Genomic DNA, 15,896 nt, shown 5'->3' with positions numbered 1-15,896 from the left:
CACAATCATCTTCAATGGTAGCAAGAATATTTGCAAATTTAGAAACACACCAATAGACCAATTAAGAAGACCCCAATTGGAATAAGTGTATTCATGAAAAGGCAATGCATTTATGAATATTTATGAATTCAGCTTGGCCAATCCTTCAATTATAACATCTCAGGCCAACCATTTTTTTGCATTCGACCCTCTGTATATCCTTTGCAAAAATGATGGATACTAATCTCAACCTCACACCAATCCAAGTAATCAATAACCTTTATTGTCTTTGTCTCATCATTGAATTTTCCATTAATGATTTCCTACACAGCTCGCCACAATACCATTGGCTCCCAGCTCAAATAAGATGTAAAAAACTTATGCTGATACAACAATCAGCTTGGCAAGGTACCAAGGGAAGGCCCTTTTGACCCAGGATGGTAAAGGCTAAATGAAGTATCCCATCAGTCACTTAAGATGTTCAATGGTTTCTATACTGCATCTTCAAGATACCTCTCTGCAGCTTCACACTCGCACCTCTTTTCCTCAATGGCCAATTTAGCAAGATACTTATCAAGTGGTAGGTGCTGATAAGTCTGAAAAATATTTAATATAGGTTTAGTTTTACTCTCCACCTCTTTCTATTTATAAATCATTTGAATCAATGCACCATGATACTCAGGAAAATACCCCACTTTGTTCAATGTTGTCTTAAATTTGCAAGTTGCATCACATATTGATTTTCTTTTAAAGCCATAATCTTCAAGTTGTGTTGTCTCTATTGAATTATGTCCTCACAAATACTTGCTTCTTCTTAAAGTTCAATCACAGTTCTCTTCAAAATCATGTTTGATAGCCTTATGGTTATTTCCCAAAAGTTTTTTCAATTCCTTATCAGCTTTGTCTCTCTTCTCTTCTGCATCAATCTTCCATAGTAGAAGATCTCCCATTCCCACTCAATTTAGTATCCTATAGATTTAATGAATTTTCCACCATTTCTATTACTTTAGTTGAAGCCATTGCATTCTAAAAGAGATCCTCAAATGCTAATCCACACTATCCAAGATTGCTCTCACTCGTGCAGTTTGACTATGATATTCTAAACTATTACAAGCTCACCTCTAATCCATTACTTCTGAAAATGCTGAAGACCTTCTTTAACATTATGTGTGGTAGGAGAATATAACAAATTTCCATTTTTGTCATTCCTACATGTTGCTTGGCGTATATCAGAAACCTAATCACCAGTTTTAACTCCTTCAATCTTCCTACACTTTTTTGGTCTTTCTACAATCTCAAGGTTTGGGACAGAAAATGGTTCATAGTGCCTTAAAAGACTAAAAATTGAAAGCCTCACATTCTTGTTTGGCATTCCCAAGTTGTCAGTGAAAAGAATTAAAGCTGTTGGACTTTTATCAATTCTAAGCTCTGAATGGTAATCCTTAACTTTTTTATTAATAAATTCTATTGACCGAAGAACAACATTCAAGAAATCAGCTACTGCACTTAAAACATGAGGTGATAACCTGTAATGTTTTGCAAAGTTTATGTAATCACACATATGCATTGACAGAGTGGAAGTGTTATCTCTTAGTAACTTCAAGTGAAATATCAATGTAGATCCTATAATATACTCCCACATTTTCCTTGGATGATCTATGACATTTTTTGTTTTAGCTGTCAAAAAATTATTTTATAGCCAAAGCATATTCCCACAGTAATGATGCATTGTCTTCTGAAGAAAAGAAGTATGGATAGCACCTAAGTGCTTCCCAAGTAATAGGTGCTTCTAGCAATAAAGTATTTAGGTCCAGATCCACCTTATCAACCTTTCTAGCAATAATTTTTTTTTTTATAGGCTTGATGACTCATATCAGAAATGAATAGACATTTCCTATTTTAACCAGTAGTAGGCCTACCAAGAGAGCTTGTGTTTTTGCTGAATAAACTACCTTTATGAAATGTACTTTATGAGCATGATAAATAGCTTTCAGATGCAATCAATAGATGTAATGATTCAAATTGTTCAATAAATGAGTTGGGTTGATGTGTATTAACAATTACACCATCACACCCGTGGTTAGATATGAAATCCGCCACTTTATTTCCTTCTCACAGGGTATGTGATAAGGTGACCTCTGAAAATTGATCAATCAGGTGCCGAATTTGCTTGAAGATATATTACAAATGCCACGAATAGAATTGATGTTTGATGCAACTGTTAATGACCATTTTGGAGTCACCTTCTTATATTTTCCATATATTTCATATGGAAAATGGATATGAAGGTTGCTTCAAGCTCTTAAATTGCCGCTTCAACCATAAAGGTAACAAGGTAAATTGTATGTTTTCTTCATATATGATGAAATAATTATTACTATCCTTGTTATTATTGAGACATTTGGATATTTTGATGAATATTGAATAGTTTAAATATTTACTATCAATAATTCTAATCAAATAAGGAAATGACATTGATTTTTAAGTTGATAATAATCAAAGAATGTTGTTAAAAAGGTCATCATCTTCCAAGATAAGGTAAGGCCTGCGGTGGAATGGGTTAGGTAACATCACTCGAGGTACCGAATAAAGCCTATGGGTACCGGGTAAGGCCTTGGTGACGAGATATCTCAGGGTACATCATACAAGGGCGTTATCTTGGAGATGATGGTCAGAGAGAGATGACAATAATGAGGGAGAACGGTGAGGCCCACTGATTGGGTAATAGGGCACCCCATTATGGTTTCTCCTCCTATAATTGAGTGATAAGATTATGTATCTGATATTTCAAAGATTATGCTTTAAAATACTTCTTATTGGAAAATAGTTGATAGAATCACCTTAGGATCATGATTCTCCAAGTCGAGATAAGGCCTGCAGTGGAATGGACTGGGGGACATCACGCGAGGTACCAGATAAAGCCTATGGGTACCGAGTAAGGCCTCGGTGATGGGACATCTTAGGGTACATCATACAAAGGTGCCTTCTTGGAAATGATGATCGGAGGAAGGTAACGATAATGAGGGAGAATGGTGAGGCACACTAGTTGGGTAACAGGGCACCCTATTATGGTTCCTCCTCCCATATTTAGAAAATGATGAGTTAATAAATGGATTGAGACTATAAATACCCTATCAAGGGATTGATTTTTATATAATGTGTACTAATGATTTTTTTTGGTTGCAAGTTCACAATTAAGGAAATGCATAGTGTGTATCTTATGTGCTTGCATCATGTTTGCTTCGTGTCTTCATCTGTCTACATCGTGTCTACTTTGTGTTTTCATGATCTGTCTACATTGTCTATGCTTTGTGTTTTCATTCATAAATCTTTCTTTTTTAATGCAAATATGTTTTATGTCTATGTCAAAGCTTTTGTATGAATGATTTGCTTGAGGACAAGCAAATTCAAGAGGGGATGGCTGTGATATCCCCATTTTAGCATACAAATTAATTATACATAAAGGGTATAATATTAATAATTGATAATTTATATAGAATAAATTATAATTATTTTAAGTTACAAATATAAATCATTATATATTATATAATTATAAATATTAATTATATATATATGAATATTATTCATAATTAGATATTTATATGTCATAAATAATTAATACATATATATTTGTATAACAATAGTATATGACATTATATCCTTGTTATATATTAAAATAATATTTAATTAAAAAGATTCATATATTATTATAATCTTATATATAATTAATATTAATCTATATATATAATAAATAGTTATTAATATAATAAACCTTATTAATATATAATATAATTATTAATATACTATAACTATTATTATGAAAAGAGGCGATCCTTTAAAAATACATACATACATACATACATACATACATAGATATATATATATATATATATATATATATATATATATATATATATATATATATATATATATATATATATATATATATATATATATATCACACAATCAAAAGGATATCAGATAGAAAAATAGGAAATACTATCAAATTATACAAATAAAATGTTAAATTTGAAGATGCCCCAAAAACGGGACATTATAATGGACTCTATGAAAATTACCTATTTTAACTAGTACTAGGCCTACCAAGAGAGCTTGTGTTTCTGCTGAATTATTAGTCCCATTTGGTAGTGGGAAGCATGTAATTTCCAGAACTATACCTTTGCTATCTCTGACACATGCCTTGAGACCTGATTTACCTGGATTTCCTCTTGAAACGCCATCAAAATTAAGTTTCACTACACCCAACTTAGGAGATAGCCATTGCACAATTGTTCTATCTATCTTGGAATGTTGATTATTGCTAATTCCACTCCCCCATGGAATAAGAAGAAATTTCCACTCTCGAATGATGAAACTGTCCCAAATTGAGATTGTAGGATTGATTTTGGATCTAAAAAGGCCTGCATTAGTGACTTCCAATATAGACTTTTCAATGCATTGTAGCACTATTTCTATCTCTACAAACTCATTTTTGAATATCCTCTTGTTTCTCTCCCACCAAATAGCCCAAATAACCAAAGTTGGAGTACATATCCAAATACCTACAAATAAAGCTTTTGAAAAAAGAAGTGGCCAAGACTAAAAAATATCCCAAAGGTTATTTTGAAGAGGAGCATAATAATGAAGTTTTCTGAGAATAGAAACCCAACAATCATATGCGAAAGAGCAGGTGACAAACAAGTGATCCACTGATTCATATTCTTCATTACACAAGACACATTTAAAAGGAGGAGCAATATTCAACTTAGTCAATCTGTCACTTGTAAGAATTCTATGTTTAAGTGCAAGCCACGCAAAACATCCAACTTTTGGAAGAACAACATGGTTCCAACAAAATTTATAAGCTCTAGATGGATTCTTTTGTGCAACCATTCTCTATAACAGCTTATACCCCTCTTTGACTGAATAATAACTATCTTTAGCTGGAGCCCAAAAAAATCTATCTTCCCCATCTAAAATGTAAACAAGTCTCTTGTCTAAATAGTCCCTAAACATTTGTTTCTCTTGAAAAGACAAAGGCAAGGGATCCGGATCTTTCCAAGTGACTTTCCTAGAATAGGGACAGATTTTATCTATAAAATCTATGACTTTGTTACCCCAAATTGATTCTGAAATGTTCATAATGTTCTAAGAAAACTGTGAAGTATGAAGAGGTGGAAATCCATTCCATGAGTCCCTCCAAAATTTGACTCTATCTCCCTTATTCAACTCCCAAGAAATATATTTAAGAACAATATCTCTGGAAGAGATCATAAAATCCCAAATCACAAAATCTTTAGGGGGATTAAGAATTGAAAAAAATTGTGTGGGTTCATTATTATCTAAATACTTTTGTTGCATTATTTGACACCATGTTGATTGAGGTTTAGTATACATCTACCAAACGAGTTTCCCACCAAAAGCTACATTTCTCTTAGTCAAATCATGAATACATACTCCACCAATGGCTAGAATATGGGCCATGTCATGAAGTGATACAAGCTGAATCTTTTTATCCCCATTCATGTTTCCTACCCAAAGGAAACCTCAAATCAAGCTTTGGATTTGTGTTAAGATTGATATCGGCACTTTAAGGACTGTAATATAGTAATTTGGGATTGTTGAAAGTACCAATTTTATAAGTAGAATTCTTCCTGCTAAAGAAAGCCATCTGGCTTTCCAAGCTACCACTCTAGACTTAATTCTTTGATCAACCGAGTTCCAGTAGCTTGTCTTATTTGATCCCATGAAAAATGGAATTCCAAGATATGTTGATGGAAGAAAGTCCTCTGAAAATCCCAAAATTTTAACAATTATGTCTGATATCACTTTGTTTATGTAGAAAATAAATATTTTTGACTTATTTGAATTGATTTTCTGCCCCGAGACACCTGAATATAACTACAAAATCTTCTTGATCTTTCTAGATTCTAACACTTGTGATATACCAAAAATGAGTGTACCATTTGCAAATAAAGAATGTGTAATGGAAATAGATGTACCACTAATGTTTGTGCCCTTCCATTTACCTAAGAGATGATAGTGCCTTATGGTCCTACAAAGGCTTCAGCCATGATAATAAATAGAGCTAGAGAAAGGGGATCTCCTTGCCTAATTCCTTAGGTAGAAGAGAAGAAACTAGAAGTTGTCCCATTAATAATGACTAGAAACCAAGCCTCGAAGATACATGCTCTAATCCATTTGCACCATTGATGTGAAAAACCCATATGCTGAAGCACTTGAAGAAGGAATGACCAAGAAACAATTTCATAAGCTTTCATCATATCTAGCTTGATTACGAAAGAAGATGACTGATTAATGCTTATAGAATGAAGAACTTCATGAGCAACCATTGCTCCCTCCATAGTTTCCCTACCCAAAACAAAACCCCCCTGTTCTGATAAAATTAGTTTTGGAAGAAGATGCTAAAGATGAGAATATCTTACCTTAGTTATAATCTTGTATGTAAGATTACATAATGAGATAGGCTTGAAATCAACAAAAGTTTTGTGCTCTTTCAACTTAGGGATAATTGTCATGTTGGTGGTATTGAAATACTTGAGCATTGATTTACACTTTCTAGACTCTTCCACTACTACCAAAAGATCATAACCAATAAAATCCCAGCTGCTTTGAAAAAATAGTGTTGTGAAACCATCAGGACCCGGTGATTTGTCTATAGGGAATGAGAAGAAAAACTTTGAAAGTTCTTGATAAGAAATCAAAACCATAAGAATATTGTTATCTTCAAAAGATACCAATGTGGGAATGGCCTCAAGAAGATCTGCCACTTGTGAAGGGGAAGGTGCTGGATATTCAGCTAGAGTAAGAAATTTTTTAAAAAATCTAACACCTTCCTCTCTAATATGCTAAGAATTTGCTAAGACATTACCCAATTCTGAATGCTTCATATGGAAGATTGTTTTAGCAGCTCTTTTTTGTTGTGCTGAAGCATGAAAATATTTGGTATTCTTATCCCCTTGCTGAAGCCATAACTCTCTTGATTTTTGATGCCAATATTCCTCCTCTCCCACACAATTCTTCCCACTCTTTTAGAAGGTTTTTTTGATTAATATAAGTATCATTAGACATCCCATTCTAAATGATATGAGTGTGAATATACTCTAATTGTACCTTGACAATCTCTTTTTGTTTGAAGACATTTTTGAAGATATTATGATTCAATATTTTAATGTGTTTTTTAAGACGTTTCATCTTCATTGCAAACTAATGCATCTTGGAACCTGGGACAAAAGGCGCACTAACCCACCACTACTTTAGGTACTGGAGAAAATGAGGATGACGAAGCCACATTTGTTCAAATTTGACCAAAGATTTACCCTGATTATGCTTGATTTCAGCAGATCAAAAAATAGATAAAGTGATTGGATAATGATCTGATTTTGGATAAGATAGAATTTTTGAACTTATCTAAAATTGTTGTAATTTCCATTCTTGAGATAGCAAAAATCTATCAAGCTGAACAACAATTTGTGCAAAATCATCTCTCCTATTTGTCCAAGTACAATTTCCTTGAGTTGGAGGAATATCCATAAGCCCATTAGTATCCACAAAATTGAAAAAATCTTGAATTTTTCTGAGAGGAGGAGAGATGCCACCTATATTTTCTTCTTGACTCAACACTGCATTAAAATCTCCCCCAAGCATGACTACCTGAGATTGTTGTGATTGTATTGACTGAGTCAAACTATCCCAAAGTTTTAACTTATTGTGTGAAGTATTTGGCCCATAAGCATTAATAAGGACAAAAGAGATATGAAAATTTGAAATTTGCACCATTTTCCAATTTGATTTTTGTTGAATGGGCTGGCCTTGAATTGACAAATGGTTCCACAAAATTGTAAGGCCTCCTGAAGCTCCACTATTGAGTGAATGAAAAGAGGACCAATTTGACCATTTGAATAATGTCTTTTCATATGACTCTTGCGAAAGTTTTGTCTCTTGAAGCAACACAATATCTGAATTCATACCATCTATTAATCGTTTGATCCTTTTCCTTTTGGCAGAGGCATTAATATCTCTGACATTCTAAGAATTTATCCTCATTTTGGACAAGGAGAACCTTTTTTTCTCCTTGTCACTCTCTTAGTAACCATAAATTTATCATCTAGAGTAGTTCGAATACCAAATTCAATTTTAATTTTGGTCTTGGATCCTTTAGGTCATCATCTTGATTTTGGAGTTTTAATAGTTTGCTAATTATAACAAAAAAACCTTAAAGGAGTTTCTTTTGACTGGTCTTCTAGAAAATGATCCTTTTTATTCTCAAACTATCCCAAATTGACATCCTCTTGTAGTGAAGACTGATTGATGGCACAGTCTTGGATGTCTTTATATATGCACTCTTCAATTCCCAATGGATCCATAGCAAGTAGAATATCTTCCTTAGGCTGAGAAACAATAGCATTTGACTTGTTCCCAAGTACAGGTATTTTATTAGTATCCTACAAGCAATGAGAAGACTTATAGAACTAGAAATGATATTGTTGAAAAAGATCATCCAAATTTCTCTTCTTATGGATAACTCCTGGAAAGCCTTCCTCTTCTGGAATACCAAATATTATTTTGGAAGCAATTTTTGAGACAATCTGATCTTCAATTTGACAGGTCTTCCAATTAGCCAATCCTTTGTAAATGTCAGAATCTGATGGTACAATGGCCAATTGAGAAATTGTGTTTGGGATATTCAAATGATATGTAATCAGGGAAGCTCTCTTGAGAGAAACAATAGTTGTCCTATCAGAATGATCCATCAGAGAATGAATGGATGGCATAAGTATTTTTAATAGATAAGAGAACATTACATCTGAAAATTTATAGACAACAAAAGATGTGAATGTGTCTGGTGTAATATCATGGTGGGATTCTTTAATTGGAATTCAAGAAACTACTACTGAAGGAATTTTTCCAACTATAAATTGGGGAACTTCTATTGAAGGCTGAAATCTACAAAGATTTGGATCTAAATTATGATTAGAACACATTGTTATTGAATCTTGATCACCATTTAGACACTAGGTGTTAAAATGACCAAGAATAGATTGGAATCTATGAATTGTGATTGCATCCTGAACCAGAATAGGTTGATTCCATAACTCCCACTGAGAATTAATCTAAATATTAGATGGGATGTTTTTTCACATATCTAGAAGCAAACAAACTCTGACACATGGATGTGGTCGATCATATGGGGTGAGATCACGTTTTAAGAAGATGCCAACTTTGTTTGCAAGGACTTCAATAATGTTCAAATCTTTGTATTTTAAAGGCAATCGAGGAAAGGAAATCCAGAATGGAAAAAAATGAATCTCTGATGATTTTGGGTTAAAATTTGGAATCTAGTTCATAGTAAACAAACCAAAACCACTATAGAACTAGCCTTTAAATCTATGCACAAAGTCTCTAAATTCTTTAGATTGGAAAATTGCAACAAAAAAATGAGATTGTTGATCTATGTAAAACAACTCTTTAACTCCTATCCAATTCTTAAAAGCCCACTATTTAATATCAAAAATGTCAATGGAATCCAAGTTGAACTTACTAATAAGGGCATATTGTCGAAGAGTACCAACTAATTCTTGCAACATATGACTTGGAAATGTAATGGATAGCTGATCTATTTTATGCTGTTGAAAAACATTTTTTGTATTACCTGGGCAAGATTTCTTTCTCCAAACTAACTTCTACTTCTTTGGATTGAAGGGAACTCTATTTAAATTAGGCAATGAATTTGAAGGCATAGTTTTAGCATTGACAACAACTAGCTTAATAGGCACTTTACCATGCTCTTCATTAGGAAGGAGCACTTCAGACGGGGGCTTGGTAGTTAGTATATGAGTAGGGGACCTTGGCGGAGCTCCATAACAAATGTCGAAGACAGGTTTTTTCTTGAAATGTCTGGGGCCTGATGTAAAGTGGTTCCTATTTCAACCGTTACAACCCTACAAGTGATGCCCTAGAAACTTTCTTCTTGAATTTATGATATCCTGCGTAAAATTTTTTAAATCCCTCTTTTTCGAAGATCGTTGCATGGCCCATTTAGATGTCTCACCAAATTCATATGAGGAAACACCTTGCCAAATCTAATTCTTTTGACCATCAACAACAGGGGGAATCTTCAATGGTGGATCTAGGGCTTCATTTCTGGGGTTTACAACAGGGGATTTTCTATGGCAGTCAAGAAATCATGGATTGACAAAGAAAGGCTTAGCAAGTTGAACCAATACCTTGCCACGAAAAATAGACTTAAAACACTGAACTGAATTTTTTTCCAAAAATTTGCAAGTGTGAAATTGGGGATCAAGCATTGCACCCTAACTGGTTGAACAACAGGTGTAGAAGAAAATATACAGAGTGGATCTTAAAAACCATAACTTGTATTGTAACCATTGCTAACATTACCAGTCTGTGCACCTATAAAATCCCTTGAAATCTCAACCTTCGAATCGTGTCCTATTGTAGCTGTTCTTGGAGGTGCCATCCTAGATCCTATCGGCATTAATTAACCTACCTCTTGCATTAATAAATATAAAATCATTTATATGCAACTAAGAGTTTGATTAGACTTAAATAATCACTAATACTAACATTCACTTTATAACTAAACGGATAATATTTATTTAATTTTAAAAATCAATAAATTATTATTATTAGTCAAAAAAAAATTAAGATGTTTTTTTAAATTTTTAAAATTAATAATTAATTATAAGAAAAAATTTATTATTATTAAATTTGAAAATTAAATTAAATTTTTATAAAATAAAAATAAACACACAATTAGTATTTCCGCATGTCTTTGATCTCTCAAATAATGCAAGCATACTATACTAGTTTTCTATTTTCAGCATATTTATTTTCACATGCATGTAATCATACTATACTTAGCTTTCTATTTTAGCATATTCATTTTCACATGTATGTATACGTTTAGTTATAATGTGCTTTCCTCTCAATTAATCTTTTGCTTTCCAAATAAATATTGCAATTAAGTTATTTTAGATGTAAGAAAAATATTCATCTGTATTTAGAAAATTCATGATAATCACATAGTTCTAATGACAAATTTAAAGTTGAAACCCTATCTGTTCAATTTTTTATTTTCTTCCAGTTTTCTATGATCGAATTTCCCCTATATTAAAAAGGAGTTTAAAAGAGTACAATCATAATAATTTTTTTATAGTTTTTCCACAGTCAAGTTTTCTTGATTAATAAGTTTTATTTTTTGAAAAATCTACTACACAATTCTTATCCAAAAATCAATATAATAAATTAATAAGTATTATGCAAGCACATAAGAAGACACAAAGTAGACAGATCTTTCAATAAAATTCTGCAATGGGTTTTCAAACCCTACCTCAAAACAACAACTAAAATCTAAGATAATCTGTGAATGCTTACAAATCTTCACCCCCTGAAACTTTCAACAATTCTTTTGATCCAATTCTAAATTATGCTCCCCAAAACCTATCTATGTAGAAATAAGCTTGAATCTCCTAAAAAATCATTTAACTCTACCTAGGGTTTCCTATTTTTGAACATGCAAAGGCCTCTCCTTAAAATAAACTTTTACTATTTAATCCTTTCATGCACAGTTGAAGAACTTTTTAAATTAAAATATTATTTTATATTTTATTTTCCTCCAGTTTATTAATTAGTGCAAGCACTAATTAAATCATAGTTTATTATTTAAATTAATAATAATAATCAAAGATCATTGTTTAAATGCAACTCTAATTTAATTATTATTAAATAAATAATTATAGTAAAGTAGTATTAAATCTTTCATATTTTAATTCTTTTTTCATCCAACTTCTTAAATTAGACTTTTAAAGTAAATCTTTTAAATTGAAGTACATATTTAATTAATTTATAATTAGTTAAATATCATCATATTCTAATTTCTCTTTAACCAATTTTCTAAATTTAGACTTCTAAATTAAGGCTTTTAAACTAAAGCACATATTTAACTAGTTTTTTAATTAATTAAATATTCTCATGCTTTAATATTTTCTTTTTAATCAAATAATATTTAATTATATGATTAACCCAAATATTATAATTAAATCATTTACCAAATAAATCACATAGTGAAATCCACATAAAAGAAAAATTACCAAAACATACCAAAGCTCAAAATCAAACAAAACAAACAGATAAACTCATGGGTTTATAAAAGGTGGAAAATCAAATACATGTCCTCCTTCTCAGGACAAGTAATTAGGCTATGTTTGGGATTGGACCTGAACATTATCTCCCCACTCTTACCATTGAGTTATTGTGATAGGGTACGCTCATCCTGGCAATTTAGGAAAGTCGATGCCCAGTACCTATATTTTGCATAAAAGACGAGCATGTACATGTATATAAATATATCTAAATAAACATGCAATGGTAGGGAGTGGTACATCATGTAGATCTTGACTAACAGGTGACTATGACTCCCTCCCTTAACCACATCAAACACGACAAAAAAAAAAAGATAAAATAGACACATGCGCCATGCACATGCAAGTATGGGGTAAGTACCATAATAATTATAACTCAAACATCAAATGCTTAGATAAAATAATGCATCATTATGAATATAAAGTAATCATCATTAAAGCATCATTAATGCACTGGTAACCATAATTATTAAGCAACGCATGAAATATAGTCAACTAAGTAATCATCGTTGATAGTCCAAGTTATGAAATAATATCCTTGAAACTAACACATCCATGAATTAGGCATAAAGAGTTTGGTAAATATAATGGAAAAACAAACTATGGGTGAGCATTACATTTTATATTAGTCAAATTTAGGTGAAATCCCTTAATGTTATTTAATCATGTCAAAATTATAGCTAGTGTTTAGGTTTATTATACTCCAATTCTATTCGAATTTATTTTGGCATAGTAGTTGCTCTTTGTTGTGGCAAGTGGATTGAAGGCAGATAGAGTGTTACCATCATGGTATCACTCCAACATTGCATTGGGTCTCTTTTAAAACTAAATATCATTTGTAAATAACCTCTAACGAACCATTCTTATTGTAATAGGGGTATGCCCCTTAATATTTCTTGTAAAAGAGGGGATGCCCTCTTCAAGTCTTATTTAGGGAAATTGTATGTATATATGACTTCAGTCTTGGACTATACTGAGGGTTTTCTTTACCCTATTCTTTTTTTCCAGTGTGTGCACTTTGAACAGGGTTGTATAGAAATATTTTAATATAAATAAAATGGGCATTTTTGGGTAAGATCCTAAGGACTAATTGGTTTAAAAATCATTGTATTGTAACTGTAGATTGTAGAACTTAGGGTTTAATTTTGAATCATACATGTAACTCTGTAAGCCTAAATCATTAGTAGTAATCCTAGAATTCTAGCTAATTTGAAAATTAAGTTATAGAATTATTTAATTTACATTAAATTTGTAAAGGCCAAACTATCAAGATCTACAAAACAAATATCAAACTATTACCACTAAAACAACAATATAACTTCATTTTTATAGTGACCCACTTTTGTATCAAGTAGAAATAGGGCCAAAACTTTATCAAAGGCTCCCAAAATGATGACAGGTGGACTATTAGACATGTCACTACAAGGAAATAGCGATTAACATCATCATGGTCTTATATTGATTGTTAGATCACAAAAGATCAATGATGTGATGTGTATTTCAGGCATGAAGGGGAAACAGGGCCAAAACTTTACCAAAGGCTCTTGCAATGATGACACATGGACTATTAGACATTTGAACACAAGGAAATAGGTATTAACATCATTGCAGCCTTACATCGACCATTAGACCACAAAAGATTAAGGATATGAGGTGTCTTATGGGAAGGAAAGGGAAACGGGGCCAAAACTTTACCAAAGGCTCCCGCAATGATGACACAAACTATTATACATGTCGCCGCAAGACAATACTGATTAACATCATTGTGGCCTTAAATTGACTATTAGATCATAGAAGATCAATAACATGAGGTGTATTTTGGGCTAAAAGGGAAATGAACACCATATTTTACAATAATGTCCTTGTAATGAAAACACGTGTCCACTCTATCATATCACTACATGTTGTATTTCAATCAATGAGTAGGAGTATGAGCTTTAGCTCTTATCTATAGTATGCATGATCAAGAATGTATGTACTAATATAAATAAATACCTGATATGTGTCACATACTAGAAATAATCACTTTGTGTAAAGTTTTTTCCACTTGTGTTTTCATTGATTGATAATAGTTTTATCGTTCTAAACTTGTAGCAATAGTAATTCATAATCCAAATCATAGAACGACTTCTTGGTTGAGGAATGCAACACAGTCTGTCAACTTTTTCACCACTTTTAGTCTTTTAGTGTCTTCTCAAATTCAATTTTTGGGTAAGATCCTAAGGACTAAATGGTTTACAAATCATTGTGTTGTAACTGTAGATTATAGAATTTAAGGTTTAATTGTGAATTATGCAAGTAACTTTGTAAGCCTAAATCATTAGTAGTGAGTAGTTACTATTTAAATTATAGAATTCTAGCTAATTTGAAAAGTAAATTAAAGAATTATTTAATTTACTTTAAATTTGTAAATGCCAAAAAGAGTTAGGGTTTAAATTTTAATTACCCTTATAAATTATATTTTGCTACTATGAATAGTTATTCAAATTTTGCAACTAATTCACAATGATGAAAAGAAATGTGAAGAGTGCAACTTAGAAATAGGGGAAACAAAAATATTTGACAGACTTCTTTAACTGCCTAAAACGCAAGGTTTCACTGATGAATTTTTTAATATTTATGATCCTAAACTATATATGGGGAAAATATCATGGAAATTAGGTTTTCACTTGAAAATAAGTGGACAAATCTAAAAAAGGATGAAAAGTATTTTAAGTATAACACTAGTGTAGGGACTATAACATATAAATTGGGAATGTGGCCTACTAGAATAGCCCATTTGGTGTTTCCTCCAGTATTCCTTTATCTAGAACTTGTCATGCTCTGTGCAAAAAACTATGATGAAAATAGAAAGGCAATTGTTAATAAAAATATTCAAGAGGTAATTTTTTCCATAACAAAGATTGAATTTTATAATCTATTGGGAGTAACATGGGTAACACAAAACTAAAATGTGCACATTGACTTGGAAAACCTGGAAAAGTCATATGAGAGATTACCAACAAATTAAAAAGATTCCTAAAGGACTAATGTTATCCCCATCCAATGTTCAAAGTGATCATGAATCTAAGTATAAATTTGATATTTTTTTGCAATGGGCTTAGGATACTATATCCTTGCTATCATTTTGTTTGGGGTTGGAAAGTAATGAGGAAGTGGGTGTCAACATTCTAGAAATGATTTACAATATTCATTTTCAAGCAGTACTAGTACGATATAATTTTATTAGGCACATTATTCATAGCATGCAAGAGAAATTGTTAAAAATTAAAAGTGGTTCCCATAAGACATTTAGATTCTATCTTATGCTATCAAATCATCATCAAATATTTCAAAGTAACCAACTTAAGCTTAATGTTCAAGATCAAGTATACCAATTGTCACATGTTATAAGGATGAGTGATAGTAGAAGGAACTACAAGGATTTTGTTGACTACTTCCTGGCACCCATGTGTCATACAATTATAGACACTTCAATACCTAGATTTCCCCAAGTCTTGTAGAAAATGCATTCAACTAAGAATTAAAATACAATTGGATGATTGGTATTTCATGGAGGACTAAACCATGTTAAGGTTTTACGGTTCAATGGTAGAACCCTTCAAATTTCCAATACATGTGAAAAACAAGGTTTTGCAATGGAATATGTATGGCAGATAGAGAGCCTAGATGTACTATTACATAGTTAGAAAAAGAAACTATATATATTTTCCTTTCTTTTCTCATGTGGAG

General features: G+C 31.8%; 1 pseudogene; it reads right to left on the bottom strand.

Annotated features, from left to right (window-relative positions):
* Positions 1-443: 443 nt before the first annotated feature.
* Positions 444-10,480, bottom strand: LOC149555847 (AUGMIN subunit 1 pseudogene; annotated as a pseudogene).
* Between the last annotated feature and the right edge of the window lie 5,416 nt (positions 10,481-15,896).

The sequence above is a fragment of the Cupressus sempervirens genome, chromosome 5 (genome assembly GCF_028749045.1).
Source record: "Cupressus sempervirens isolate cs-2001-9-10 chromosome 5, ASM2874904v1, whole genome shotgun sequence".
NCBI classification, from domain to species: Eukaryota; Viridiplantae; Streptophyta; class Pinopsida; order Cupressales; family Cupressaceae; genus Cupressus; species Cupressus sempervirens.
This window is presented reverse-complemented; position numbering and strand designations above follow the sequence as displayed.